Genomic DNA, 12,870 nt, shown 5'->3' with positions numbered 1-12,870 from the left:
TCTCCCCTCTCAGTACATTATTAATAGATAAGCCCTATTAAAGTAATATTGCCAGGTTGTTTACTGGTGTTTAAAATTTAAGCCTGAAATACAGTTAGGGAGAATAAGTAGATATGAAAGCAATTCACAATTAAAATTTTGAAATTTAAAAAATATCCTCTGTTAGCTGAAAATGTTGAACTTGATCAACATATGGTACCAGCTAGCCTCATCCCCACCCGTTCTTTTGTTATCTTGTTATTGTTATAAGGCTTAATGACAGTTGTAAGCCATAGTTCTGGATATGGGGGTTAGTCCACCCTGGGGAGAAGAGGAGGAAACAGCAGTGTGGATTATGGAAATATGGATTGATCTAAAAAGAGACCCCTTGTAAAAGAATGGGACTCAAAGGAAAGCTAGGAAAAACTGAAGAAAAGATGATGGAATATGATGTGAAAATGATCATTTGAAATCTTTCCTTTCATTCCCAGCTGCTGTGTTTTGGAGAAACGGAATGCATTTGTATGTTAAGGGAGATGCCAGATGAATAGTATTATTTATTAGATATATTTTCATTTTGAGTGAGATAAATTATGTGCATTTTAATAGACTTTGCATATGTTAGACTTTTTAAATCTTAAAGACATAATGTTAGGTATGATATTTCATAGAAATATTTCAAGCAGTGTACAATGTTTGATTAATGTTTGGCCTTTAAATAGACCTAATTTCAAAAATTAACTTCATGGTTGTTATATATTAAGTATTTTAACTAAATGTGATGGTGAATATTATATTTAAAATATGAATTATTTTTTTGTTACTTTTATAACTTAGCTATTCAAATATATAGTTACACGTTTATTCATATGTGTTTTTCTAGACAAGTGATAACATTGCGGCTTGTCTTGGTAAGCTAGTACTAAGAGATAACATACATCTTTATCCTTAGCCTCTTTGATCAGAAGCGACAACAATGCAGTCTAGTGGTCATTTTTGCGAATGCAGACACAGAGTCCATGTGGTTTTAACTAGTTTGTGATGTGTTTGTATACAATGAAAGAAAGACTGTTGCCTTGATTCTGAAGTTTGGGAAAAGTTAGATTGGCAAAGAGTTAGCTTAAAAGCATAGAAATAAGGCCTTTGGGAGGAGGTTTTGAGGGAGGATGTTTCCAGTTTTGGACGTGCCAGGTAAGCTGGTAGGGATGTCTTCTAAGTAGTAGGACGCCTCTGGCTGGACGCCGCCGGCTGGGGTTCAGGAGAGGAGTATGATGTGGCTTCACACAGCTGTTGAGTAGCTGAACTGGGTTCTGACCCTCACCTTCTGGCTGGAGAATCCAGGCTTTACCCGTGCTGTGTAGCAGTGAGACTGGATTTCCCACGGAGAGGTGAGGGCTGCAGACGGAACCCTGGGAACACCAATGGAGAAGGCTCCATGAAATAGCCTGGGGGGCAAGGAGGAGAGCTGGATGAAGTGGGCACAGACGTCTGGGGAGGGTGCTCGGGAGCGGAAGCCTTGCCTTCCTCGGTCAAGGGGCAGGTCACTGTCAGCCTTTGATCCCACATGTCTCATCCCTGGTAGGCGTGGAATAAACATGTGTTAAATGAATAAAGTGTTACACATTGCAGAAGTCAAACATGATAAAGACTGGAAAAACGGCTATTAAACGTAAAAACTAGCGATCACTGATGACTCTAAGCTGAGAAGACTCACCAGCAAGCAGTGATAGACTTACATCGTTCTTGCAGGAAAATCTTCAGTGAGAGGAAGAACTATTTTAGTCTACTTTTTAGCTGACCAAAGGTTGCCTCTACTTTATAGAATTTACCTTAGTGTGCTTTTACAAGTAAGTCACTCCTGGTTTTTATATATACTCCTTATATTCCATATATTCCAATACAGTAATATATTGTAAAGAATAAATAGAAGGCATTAGATCATTTATTCAAGAGAACTACCAATCCTTAACTGAGAAAATTTATCAAATGACTCTCGCTCTGTGTGTGTGTGTGTGTGTGTGTGTGTGTGTGTGTGTGTGTAGTTTCTGGTTTATTGAGTAAAATGAAGAGACTCTTTATTGTAAAGACAAGAGACTCAGCACATTGTGTGTTCTCTTTAAGGTCATTTATGCTGAAGTGGACTAGACTAGGAATGATCAAAACTCATTGCTATTTGGTGAGGCTTGTTTGGTGGCTTTCTCTGTGTGAAAAGAACCAGTGTTCACAGTTGAATTTCTCATAGAAAGAGTTCTGCATTACAAGAACTAAGACCAAGATTGGCACCTTTTCTTAAAAACCTCAGCAAGAGGCCAAAGATTACATCAGCAGGGAGTGTGAACTAAATTTTTATTCCAAGAGGTAGATGTTCTATAATGGGTGGAGCAGAATAAGTTTGCAAAATAATAGCTCACAATATTTCTATTTAGAATCTCAAGAAGCAAATCATGCAAAAAACAAAAAGACCACTTGTGACTTCAAATTTAATTGTAATTTGACATATTAAAAATTATGGGCATGTACATTTTTTATAAAGGAAAAATCTTGTATAAATTAAGATGACTTAAAAATACAAAAAAAGAAACAGAGTTCCTAGATTCTTGATTTTTAGTCCTGCTTGCTAGCTATATTTGAATAAGGTTTTATATTAATTACTAAGTACTTTAGTTCCTGCTTTAAATTGAAGGGGATAAAAATGTCTCGCAGACTTCATGAATAGAACGGCTAATGGCATCAGTGGCCCGGGGTGTTTACCATCTGAGCTGCAGTTTTCCGTGTCCTCACCTGCCGCCACGTAGAGGCAGCTTTGGCCTGATCTGCAGGTTCCTACTCTTGAGCCTAAGATAATTATCAGTGCATGCTCTCTCCACCCTCAGCCCCTCTGTTGCTATTAACATTGTTTAACCTCATCCTGCCTGTGTTACTTGAGCATTATTTACTTGTTCTGGTATGATCCTTGTTCTGATAAGTGACAGATGATTTTGTTTCAGTTTTTAAATAATAGGCTTCAGGGCTTCCCTGGTGGCGCAGTGGTTGAGAGTCCTTCTGCCGATGCAGGGGACACGGGTTCATGCCCCGGTCCGGGAGGATCCCACATGCCGCGGAGCGGCTGGGCCCGTGAGCCATGGCCGCTGAGCCTGCGCGTCCGGAGCCTGTGCTCCGCAACAGGAGAGGCCGCAACAGTGAGAGGCCCGTGTACCACAAAAGATATATATATATAATAATAATAATAATAGGCTTCAAATTTAATTCCTTGGTCTTTTGTTCCTCTGTGAGAAAGAATCTACTTAAGTCCTTATAAGTCTTACTTGAAAGAAATCAGATGTATGTTTATACTGTAAATCTAATATTTTCAGTGGTGATAAATAAGCGTAGACATAAGTAGCATTGCTTTTTTGCCTCAGGACTTAATTTCAAGGGCATAGAACAACCCAGAGCAGGTAAGACTCACATTTGTGATGACATATTATCCCATCTCTTCTCCCACGATTTCCTCACATCTCGGCCCCCTTTATTTTTCCATACGCCAAGCTGAACTTTGGTTCGGAGGTATTAATTGTATACCCTTAATTCTTGATATGTATGGACAATATCTACCATATAGAGACCAAGCAGGCATCAGATTCAGGCATCTGCTGATTATATATTGAACCCTACATGAAAACAAAGTGAAAAAAAGGCATGGCATGGGGAATAATGGTTAGAAGCTTCAGCCTGTGAGTTCAAATCCCAACTCTAACATTTGTTAGCTGTGTGACTTTGGGCAAGTTACGTAGTCTCTTTCACCTCTTTTTTCCCCTCCACATAGAAAAGGGAATAAAACATGGGTTGTTGTAAGGGTTAAATGAGATAAACATGTAAGTGCTTAGGTCAGAACCTGGCACAGAGTAAGCAATTATTTTATCATATCTTTATTTGGGAAGATAATCAGAAAGAAAGCATGCAGACTCTTAAATCACATTTCCTTGAACTGTCTACTGAGGTGGGTTGATTCTGCTGGTGCTAAAACAGTGTCATTTCATATGAAGTCAACAGTTTTTTTTTTTTTTTTTTTTTTTTTTTTTGAGAGCATGAGTGATGTCCCAGGCACTGGTTAGGCATTAGGAGAACTCCAGAGTTGAATAAGCCGTCAAAGATTTTGGAGATTCGTTTGTTCTGATTGATCATGTCAGTTAGAACAACTAGGACTTTCTGGGTCACTACTGACTTCATTGATCTCTGGTTACTGACTGATGACATACTGTGATTATAATACCAGAAGTGGTTGAGTACTCTATAACGTATATCTTGATACAAATCACTAGAAAAATAAAGACAGGATTATGAGAAAATACAGTGATTTCATAATTTGGGAACATTATAATAAAGCTGCTTGTTGAGGCGACTATAAAAATATGAAGAATAATAGTAACTGTCCATAACAGCAGACAGTAAAAGAGTCCTATCTCTTATCACTTCCGTATCTTTTAATCGGTGCCATTCCCTTTCTTTGTCTCTGTCTAGGCCAGATTCTCTCTCTGGAGCACCAGACGTTTTATCCAGCTACCTCCTGGGCGTCTCCATTTTTACTCTTGTTTATATCTCAGTTTTGTACCTTCTCTGCATTCCTGCTGCACTGTCTCACTTCAGGTCACCACTCCTCACCTCGACGATTGCAAAAGCCTTTCTATCTGATTTTCCAGCCTTCAGTCTTGTCCTTTTAAAACCCATTCTACAAGCTGTAGTCAGAGTGATCTTTCTAAAATTCAAGTCCAGTCATGTCCCTCCCTTGCTTTAAACCTTTCAAAGCTCCCCTGTTTCTCTTAGGTTGGGTGACCATGATTTATTGTCCAAACTGAGATACTTATTTATTACTTTTTCACTGATAATTTGTATATGGTGCAATGCAGATCTCAAGTGTACAGTGAAATGAGTTTTGACAGATGCTTACGCCTGTGTAACCCACATTCCTTTAAAGATGCAGACTATCTCTGTCACTCCAGAAAGTTCCCTCTTGCTGCTTCCTGGTTACTTCCTGTGCCTGCTAACCCACTCCCACAGCCCCAGGGTACCACTGTTCTGATTTCCGTTATGATAAATTGTAACTTGGACACATGAGAGTAAAAGGGGTTGCTGCTGATAACTGCACTGAGAAGATGCATGTAAAGGGTTCTGGGCAAACCAGGAGGGGTGGTTTCCCTACTCTTTGCATCAAGTCAGAACTTCTTAATTGGCCTAAAGCCCTTTTGATAGAATCAGTCCCCTGCTTATTTCTCAAGGCACATTCTCTTATCATCCCCCCAGACTTTGTACATGTTCTTTCTTGTCTCCAGACCTTTCTGGACCTTTCTGTAATATTCTTTCCTGTGATGGGAAAACCACCCTTAACTCCTCTCTACCTCCCTCCCGTTGTACAATAGTCGGGCCAACTTCTTGTTCTCTCTGTATTTCTCTGTTTAGCAATAGATGAGATTTCTTCCCTTGGGACTTCCACCACACTCCTCCAGAAGCACCCCTGCTGAATTTGGTGTACATGTCTGATTTCTAGACTCCCTGGTGTTTTTCACTTTTACCACCCACGCTTTTATTACATTACATTGTGATTGTCTTTGATTACTATTCGCACGTTAAATATTTGCTAACTGAATATACATAAATGTACATAAGCATATTAATTATTCATATAAATAAGTTCATGTTGAGTTTGTAAATATGAGTTAGTACTGATTAGACTTTATACCTAAGTAAATAATCTTCATAGAACAGTCTGTATTTTATAATTGTGTAATTATAATTTAGTTCTTCCAGACAAAGCCTCCAAATGGGTAAATAGTCAGTTATGATTTTTCCAAACTTTAAAAAGACACCGTGATTCTCATTTCTACTAGGTGACCTTATAGACTCCAGGGACCTTCAAGGTATAGAGAAATAATTAGTATGTGTACTGTTGCTCCCAGAATACAATAGTCATCTAAAGTGTAGGGGCCCTGATTTATGCTCTAAAACTAAAGTTTCTGTTGTTTCTTAAAGCATCAGACAAACAAGATTCCCATCTGGTTTATCGCAGGATTCACTATCTAGGGAAAATCAAGCAGTGCAGGCATAGTTCTGAACTGGGTTCAAGGCAGGATCAAAAAAAAAAGAAAAAGGGTAATTGTAGTTTACTTCTCTGGGACATATCATACCTCGTTTGTCATCCATAACAGCAAAATACATTCTTTAATCTGTGATTTACCCAATGAATGGAGAGTATTTACATGAATACAGTGACAGAAAGATTGCACATGGTCTAGGTCTGAAGAATATGAGAAATAATATGAATCAAGGGTCTGGCAGTCCACAGGACTGGGGAAAATATAAAATCCAGACTGGAGAAAATGTAAAATCCAGCTAAAGGTTAACAAAGAATGACTCAAAATTAAACAAAATGGAAAACATAATTCAGTAATCAAGGGCAGTGTACAAAGAGGATGTGTTTTCTAAGGGCATCTCTGTCAGTGTCTTCGCCAGGACAGTTGCAGGGAAGCCCCCTTTGAGGTGAAGGGGGCAGGAAGTCTCTCCGTTCCTCACACTGGACAGTGCCTTGTGCAGAGTTGGTAATTAATCCTTATTAAGTGCATTGATAAATAAGTACATGAAAAAAGAATTTTATTAGTAAACCCTCCCTTAAATGAAAAATGTCTGTTGGCATGACTCTTTGAAGATATTTTTAATTCAAAGAAGTAGCCAGGGTGGTAGCCCAAAGTAAGCTCCTGTACATACTGAAAACATCAGATATGCACAGTGTATGATTTTGCAGCATTAACCGAGTTTGCCTCTATTGTGTTTGATTAAACAGAAATCGTTGAATATATTCAAATCTATATCTATATCCATAGGCACCTATATTAATTAAATGTGTTAACCATTTTCCAAGGAGGCAGATAAATTATTCAGTATAATACTTTGTATTTTGTATCTCAGTATGTTAATGTTTTGGCATAGGTCATTGGACACAGGACCTTAAATGTTGTAGTTATTTAGTAAATATGTGTTGAATAAGTATCTTCTTCATTTGAATTCATATGACACTTGAGTTCTTAAAATAAGTTAACTAATTAATAAAAGAGTTAACAGTTGTCAGTGGGGTTTATGTACCTGACACTGTCTAATCATTTTACATGGATTTTCAACTTAATCCTCATACAAATCCCAAGTAAATCCTCACTTAATCCTATGAGATAGATGATAATTTTGGCACATTTTCTAGAGATGGTGACGGGGGCGCTTAGCCGGGGGCTGGCACAGCCAGGTCTGAGTGTCACCTCCTGGCTCCAGAGCACCGTGCACTGACCACTGGGCTTTGCTGCCTCGTGGGTGTGTGCCTGCACACTGGTGCCTGTGCCTATTTCTGGGATCTCATCGTAGCTCTGAAAATTAGTAATCACGTTTCCTTTACTCTCCACAGCATCTAGCTGTGGGTTGGGGTCATGGTAGCGGATCAGTTGACTGGCGTCAAACTCGTTTCTCTCTAAAAATTGAGGCTTTTTTCTACTTATCTTAATTCTACTTATCTTGATTTAATGGCAGTTTGATATTCATTTTTAAGTAGCTTAGTGTCTATAATGCAAATAAATATTATAGGCAATGCTCTATTTTATTATATAGGTGTTTCCTTTGATCTAGAAAATGTTACTAGTTAAAATAGGAGTGAGTGATGCAAAGAATAAGTATATTAGTCTGAAAGGAATGGGAGGTTACATGGTTATTAGGGAAAAAGAAAGGGAGTCTTCCTAGGTGGCTTTTTCTTAGAGTTGGATAATTGTTATTCAAATCACTGTTTAAAAGTTAGTGTTAACGTAGGCATAAAAATTTGAAGGTGGTTGGAATAGAATTTTTGACAAAAAACCTTTGGAAGCCCATTTGCTTATATATATATATATATATATACTTTCATGCCTTTTGAATTATTCTCTTTATCTTAAATTAATGAGGGAAATGTATTATTCCTTTTATTTGCCAAGTAAACCACCTATCTAATCGTTAAGTACAGTATACGTATTTTTGGTAACATCATGCTGTACTGCTTTGAATCTAGGCTTTTTCATTGGCATTAGCTTAAGCTAATATTGAGTACAGAGCTCTCATCACCTGACTGATACACATAGAACCAAAATCTCAAAATGCGTATTTCTACAATACAGTTCTTTTTACAGTCGAATGTATTTGCTTCGTGGCAGTTATTTAAATCTTTCAACAATAAAAATTCATTCATAATTTTTTTTGTTTGTGGTATGTGGGCCTCTCACTGTTGTGGCCTCTCCCGTTGCGGAGCACAGGCTCCGGACGCGCAGGCTCAGCGGCCATGGCTCATGGGCCCAGCCGCTCCGCAGCATGTGGGATCTTCCTGGACTGGGGCACGAACCCGTGTCCCCTGCATCGGCAGGCGGACTCTCAACCACTGTGCCACCAGGGAAGCCCCATTCTTAATTTTTGATAGTGAAAAATAACTTGATCAGAGTTAACAATCTAAACACTGTTAGTGTCAGAATTCACAGACTTGGTGTTTTCCTTAAATTAAGGAAGAAGGGTGAAAGAGAAATTTACTTCTAATTGAAATAGTACATAAAAGTAAAACCAAGAGAAAAATCCTGCAGTGGTCTCAATTATTCTGATAGTTATTCCTTGGCTCTAAGTTTAAAATAGAGTCTCCAAGCTTAAAAAACTTTAGAAAGTAAGACGATGTTTAAAGAGGCTGTATGTGTAATTTACAGTATAATTGTAGTTCTGCCTTTTAATAAAATGCATCCCAATCTAAAAACCCTGTTAGTGTAGCTGTGTTTCCTTGGAAACTTAGAGCATCTCGCAGTACCCCTGTGGGTGTGCCGTGGTGCCTTGAGCAGCTTGGGTGCAGTTTGGGAATCCCCGTTGTGCGCTGTGCAACCTGCTTGTCACTAGGTAGCTCAGTGAATATTTCTTTTGAGAAAAAAAAAGTTTATTTTTCCCCCATGTAAAGCACAAATAGATTGAGTGAATACATGGTATTAATGAATTCTCATTTGTTTGGGGAGATAATATTCAAAATTAAGTAACTATCTTTTTAGGAATCAGTGGCCATTGTGAAAAATTAGATTAAAATTGATAAGTAAAGCCCCCTTTTTACAAAAGGATTCTGAAAGTGTTATTCAGATGAATAAATTTATGCATATTTGAAAACTGTCCTTATGTAATATCGTGTATATTTTTCCTGAGAACTTTGGTAGAACTGTAATTCTTATATAATTAAAATTGCTGTGAGGAGTCTTAAGAAAGAAAAGATGATGCTTCACTCAAGCTTCTTTGTAATTAATTACAGGTGTTGTGGCCAGTGGAAAATGGATGGGTTTGAATTCTGACTTCTCTAAGTAGTCTAAGGCTAAGCTAAGCATGGGTAACCTTTGCCCTGCCCGTGGTTAGTCTAGCAGTGGCCGCCACCTTCTGGCTGATCAGCTGCCACGGGAAAGTCAGCCGGTGGGCCTGCTGGGAAAGGTTTCCCCGCTGATAGAAAGAGCCTCCCAGGAAGCTTTCGCTGGATACAGCGGTATCTTCATGTGGTCAGCTGAACTCTGGCAGCTCGTTTTGTGACCACGAGTAGATGTGCCTGAGGACAAAGCCACAAACTCCGGACAGCAGAGCAGAAGGATGGAGGACTCCTGAGTCCTTGAGGAGGGTGCTGAATCAGTCCCCGAAAAAGTCCACCGTGTCACTTTGGCAGTGAGAGGGTAACTACTGCTTGTGTACAGTAGGCGCCCTTATCTTATTCCTTAGTTATAGGTGCCAGTCAAACCAAGTTAAACACTCAAGACCCTTACTGTAGGCAATCGAGTGTGTTGTGAAAAACCCTCCCAAGTGATTATCTTATACCGTCTTATCTTCCGTCTAATTCTTTCTGCCCTCCCATTGAGAACCCCTGGAGAAAGACGGTTATGAAGTTGAACAAACAGAATTTGAGGAATGATTGATTGCATATGGGGGTCAGGGAAAGGGAGAGGTCTAGGCAACTACCATGTGCTTGTTTGGGTAACGGGGTGGGCAGTGCTGCCGTTCTGGGTGATAAGGACTATAAAACTGAAAGAGTGACTTCAGTTTTGTTCATTCTGCATTGGAGGTGTCTGGGGAATGTTCAGAGATTGATACTAGAAAGTAGTTAGAAGTATAATCCTGGAGTTCACAGAAGTATCTGAACTATAGGACTAAGAAATTTGGTAGTTGTAGTTGAATCCGTGGGTGTAGGTGAGATTGCCTAGGCAGGTATAATTTACTGAGTGTGGCGGAGAGGACTGGTTGGAACCTCAGCATTTCAGTGGAGGGCAGGGGAAGGAGCCATTGAGGACAAGGAAAACAAGTACTGATCCCAACGATGGTGCATCTCCTTGCCTCTTAGATTTTTTTCAGAGAAATTCTAAGACCTTTGTAGTTACTGAACTCTAATCAGGAGGTAAACTTTACATATTTCAGCTTTTTTTTTTTAAAGTAGATTCTTAAATGCTCCTTTCCTCTTTTATTTGATCAATTTATAATGCTCAAAGGTAACCTCATGGATAGTCAATATACCACTCTTAACATGAGCAGTTTCTTCTCTCTTACACGATCAGTTTGATCATAATGCTTATTAGTACAGATACAGGATATAGTACCAAAAAACCACAGTGTATAAATTTGCATTAATCCTTGTTTTCAGTCATTTATATATTTCCCAGTCAGTTTATTTATATAGTAGTAGACTTGTTTTTAGGGCATATGCAGATATATGTGTTATTGCCTCTTGTATTTTGCTATTCATAATTTTATATTCTATTAATATATCATTCTTTTTCTTATTTCTGTTTTTAACATTTGACATGTTAGTCAATGTGTTCTTTCTATGAAAAATCTTTTAGAGAATTAAGAGGATTTTGAGAACCCAGATAATTTTTCTTGCCTGAGGAAGTTAGGTATTTCATAAAAACAAAAGCCGGTAGGAATAGAGAAACATAACTTTTGAAGAGTATTGTCTTAAACCTTTCACATAATCTACGGATGCCAATCCAGAAATGTGTGTGTGTATGTGTCACATCAAGAACACAGTGCGGTGGAAATACCAGAGTTTATGAGCACTTCTAATCAATATAAAAGTACAGTTTTCAATTAACATCATTGTTAAAAGGATCCAAAAAACTATTTGCATGTATTTTATTCCTCCCTCCAACTCTCTTCCCTCCCTCCCTCTCCCTCTCTCTCCCTCTCTCTCCCTCTCTCTCTCTCTCTCTCTCTCTCTCTCTCTCTCTCTCTTTTCTTTTTCAACCTCAGTTTGAATAGCACCTGTAATTAAGGAAGAAAACCGAGCCCTGGGAGCTAGGTAGGACTTGCAGCCATTGATCTGTGTAAGCCCAGCTTATACTGTCAGGGGAGGAACAGTCAACTGCTGAGCTGCTTTGTCACTGACATAAGCTGAGAGAGGATTTTTTTGTCTATACTGTTTATACACTAGTCTATAGACCTGCTGGCTGGTTGAATTTTAAAGAGTGCGGAGGTTTAAAGACTTGTCCCCTGAGGGATGCTTCTGCCAGTTGGGGAGCGAGCCGTGGCTGTTTTGCAAAGTGTGTGCATGTGTGTTGCTTCTGGAAGGAGGGAGGGGGAGGGTGTGAACGATTGAGCAACTAACTGGGAAACATTCTTCTTTATTTGAGTCTTAAAATCAATGTGAAATATATTATTAATTCGGGTATATTTGGAAGCAGACAGTGGATTTTGAATATCTATCTTTATTGTTACAGAAATGATATGAACAGCTTTGCAGGGGGAGTATCTGAATAGCGTTCATGTGTGTTGTAAATATGGGAAATGGCTTCACTTTTGCAGCACAAGATAAGGATTAGCAGTGGTCAGATGAATTGTTCTCTTTTGTAATGTCCTGTTTTCAGTTTAAGTAATTTGAATTATTTCACGCTTAGCAGCTCTTTTAGTTCCATTTATTGATAATAAAACATTGTCAGTAGTAAAACAGTTGGCTTTTTCTAAATACGGGGTTTGCGCTCGTACTTACAAATGTATGTTCATAAGCAAACCTGGGTACCCTGCCCTAAAGATAGAAGATAGCTTTTTTACATATGCTTTTCTTTCAGCTTCAGGGACTTAAGGCTCATGAAGCTTTCTTAGGTTTTGGCATTGGAATTTTACAATGGTTTATTTTTACTTGATACTTTATACCAGTTTACATTTTAAAAGAATGGGAGAAATTCTGCTTAAAACACTCAATCCTATGACTGTGTATAGGGCTTAATATTCATATACTGATGATTTCTCTGAATGTAAGTTTTATTGGTAGAGAAGTAGTGATAGGGCATTTTTTGCTGGGGAGTGGCTACTGCATGAAGATATTTGCTCTTTACTCTTTTAATATGAAGCCTCTTCATCAATCTCTGCTTTCTCTTGTAAAATCGCCTGGCTTTAAACTTGTGTGATGGTGTCTTCAATTCTGACTCTATGACAGGAGTTAATTTTAAGTTGTTTTTCATATTTAACAAAATAGATCTTTTTCTATGTTTTTGCCAAATATCTGACAATTATCTGCATTTTGTTTTACTTGTTAATGTATATGATTTCTAAAAGCTTTTAAAATTATTTTATAATAACTATAAAATCACTGCAGTTTCAAGTCAGTAAGATTATTTTCTATGCTTAATTAAAACATTGATTTTCATATTAGGAAATTCTTAAATAAAAGTGCACAGAGTAGAAGCTATGTAGTTTTACATTAAAGGCTTATTTTTAGATACACATTTCTTTAAGAGTGTTACTTGGGATTAAACTTAGTGTTACTGATGTTGAATTTACCAAGAGTTCAACATATAAATGTGTTTCTTTAGCTATAGAAAATACTTTTTTTTGAACCATTTTACTCTGGGCCACGTAGAG

At 38.2% G+C, this 12,870-nt stretch overlaps 1 protein-coding gene across 5 annotated transcripts in view; it reads left to right on the top strand.

The window, feature by feature from the left end:
- The window catches only part of DENND1B (DENN domain containing 1B), a 259,477-nt gene that overhangs the window by 88,340 nt on the left and 158,267 nt on the right, over positions 1-12,870 (top strand). The gene's annotated exons all lie outside the window — the stretch shown is intronic.

Source organism: Orcinus orca, chromosome 1 (assembly GCF_937001465.1).
Source record: "Orcinus orca chromosome 1, mOrcOrc1.1, whole genome shotgun sequence".
NCBI lineage: Eukaryota > Metazoa > Chordata > Mammalia > Artiodactyla > Delphinidae > Orcinus > Orcinus orca.
This window is presented reverse-complemented; position numbering and strand designations above follow the sequence as displayed.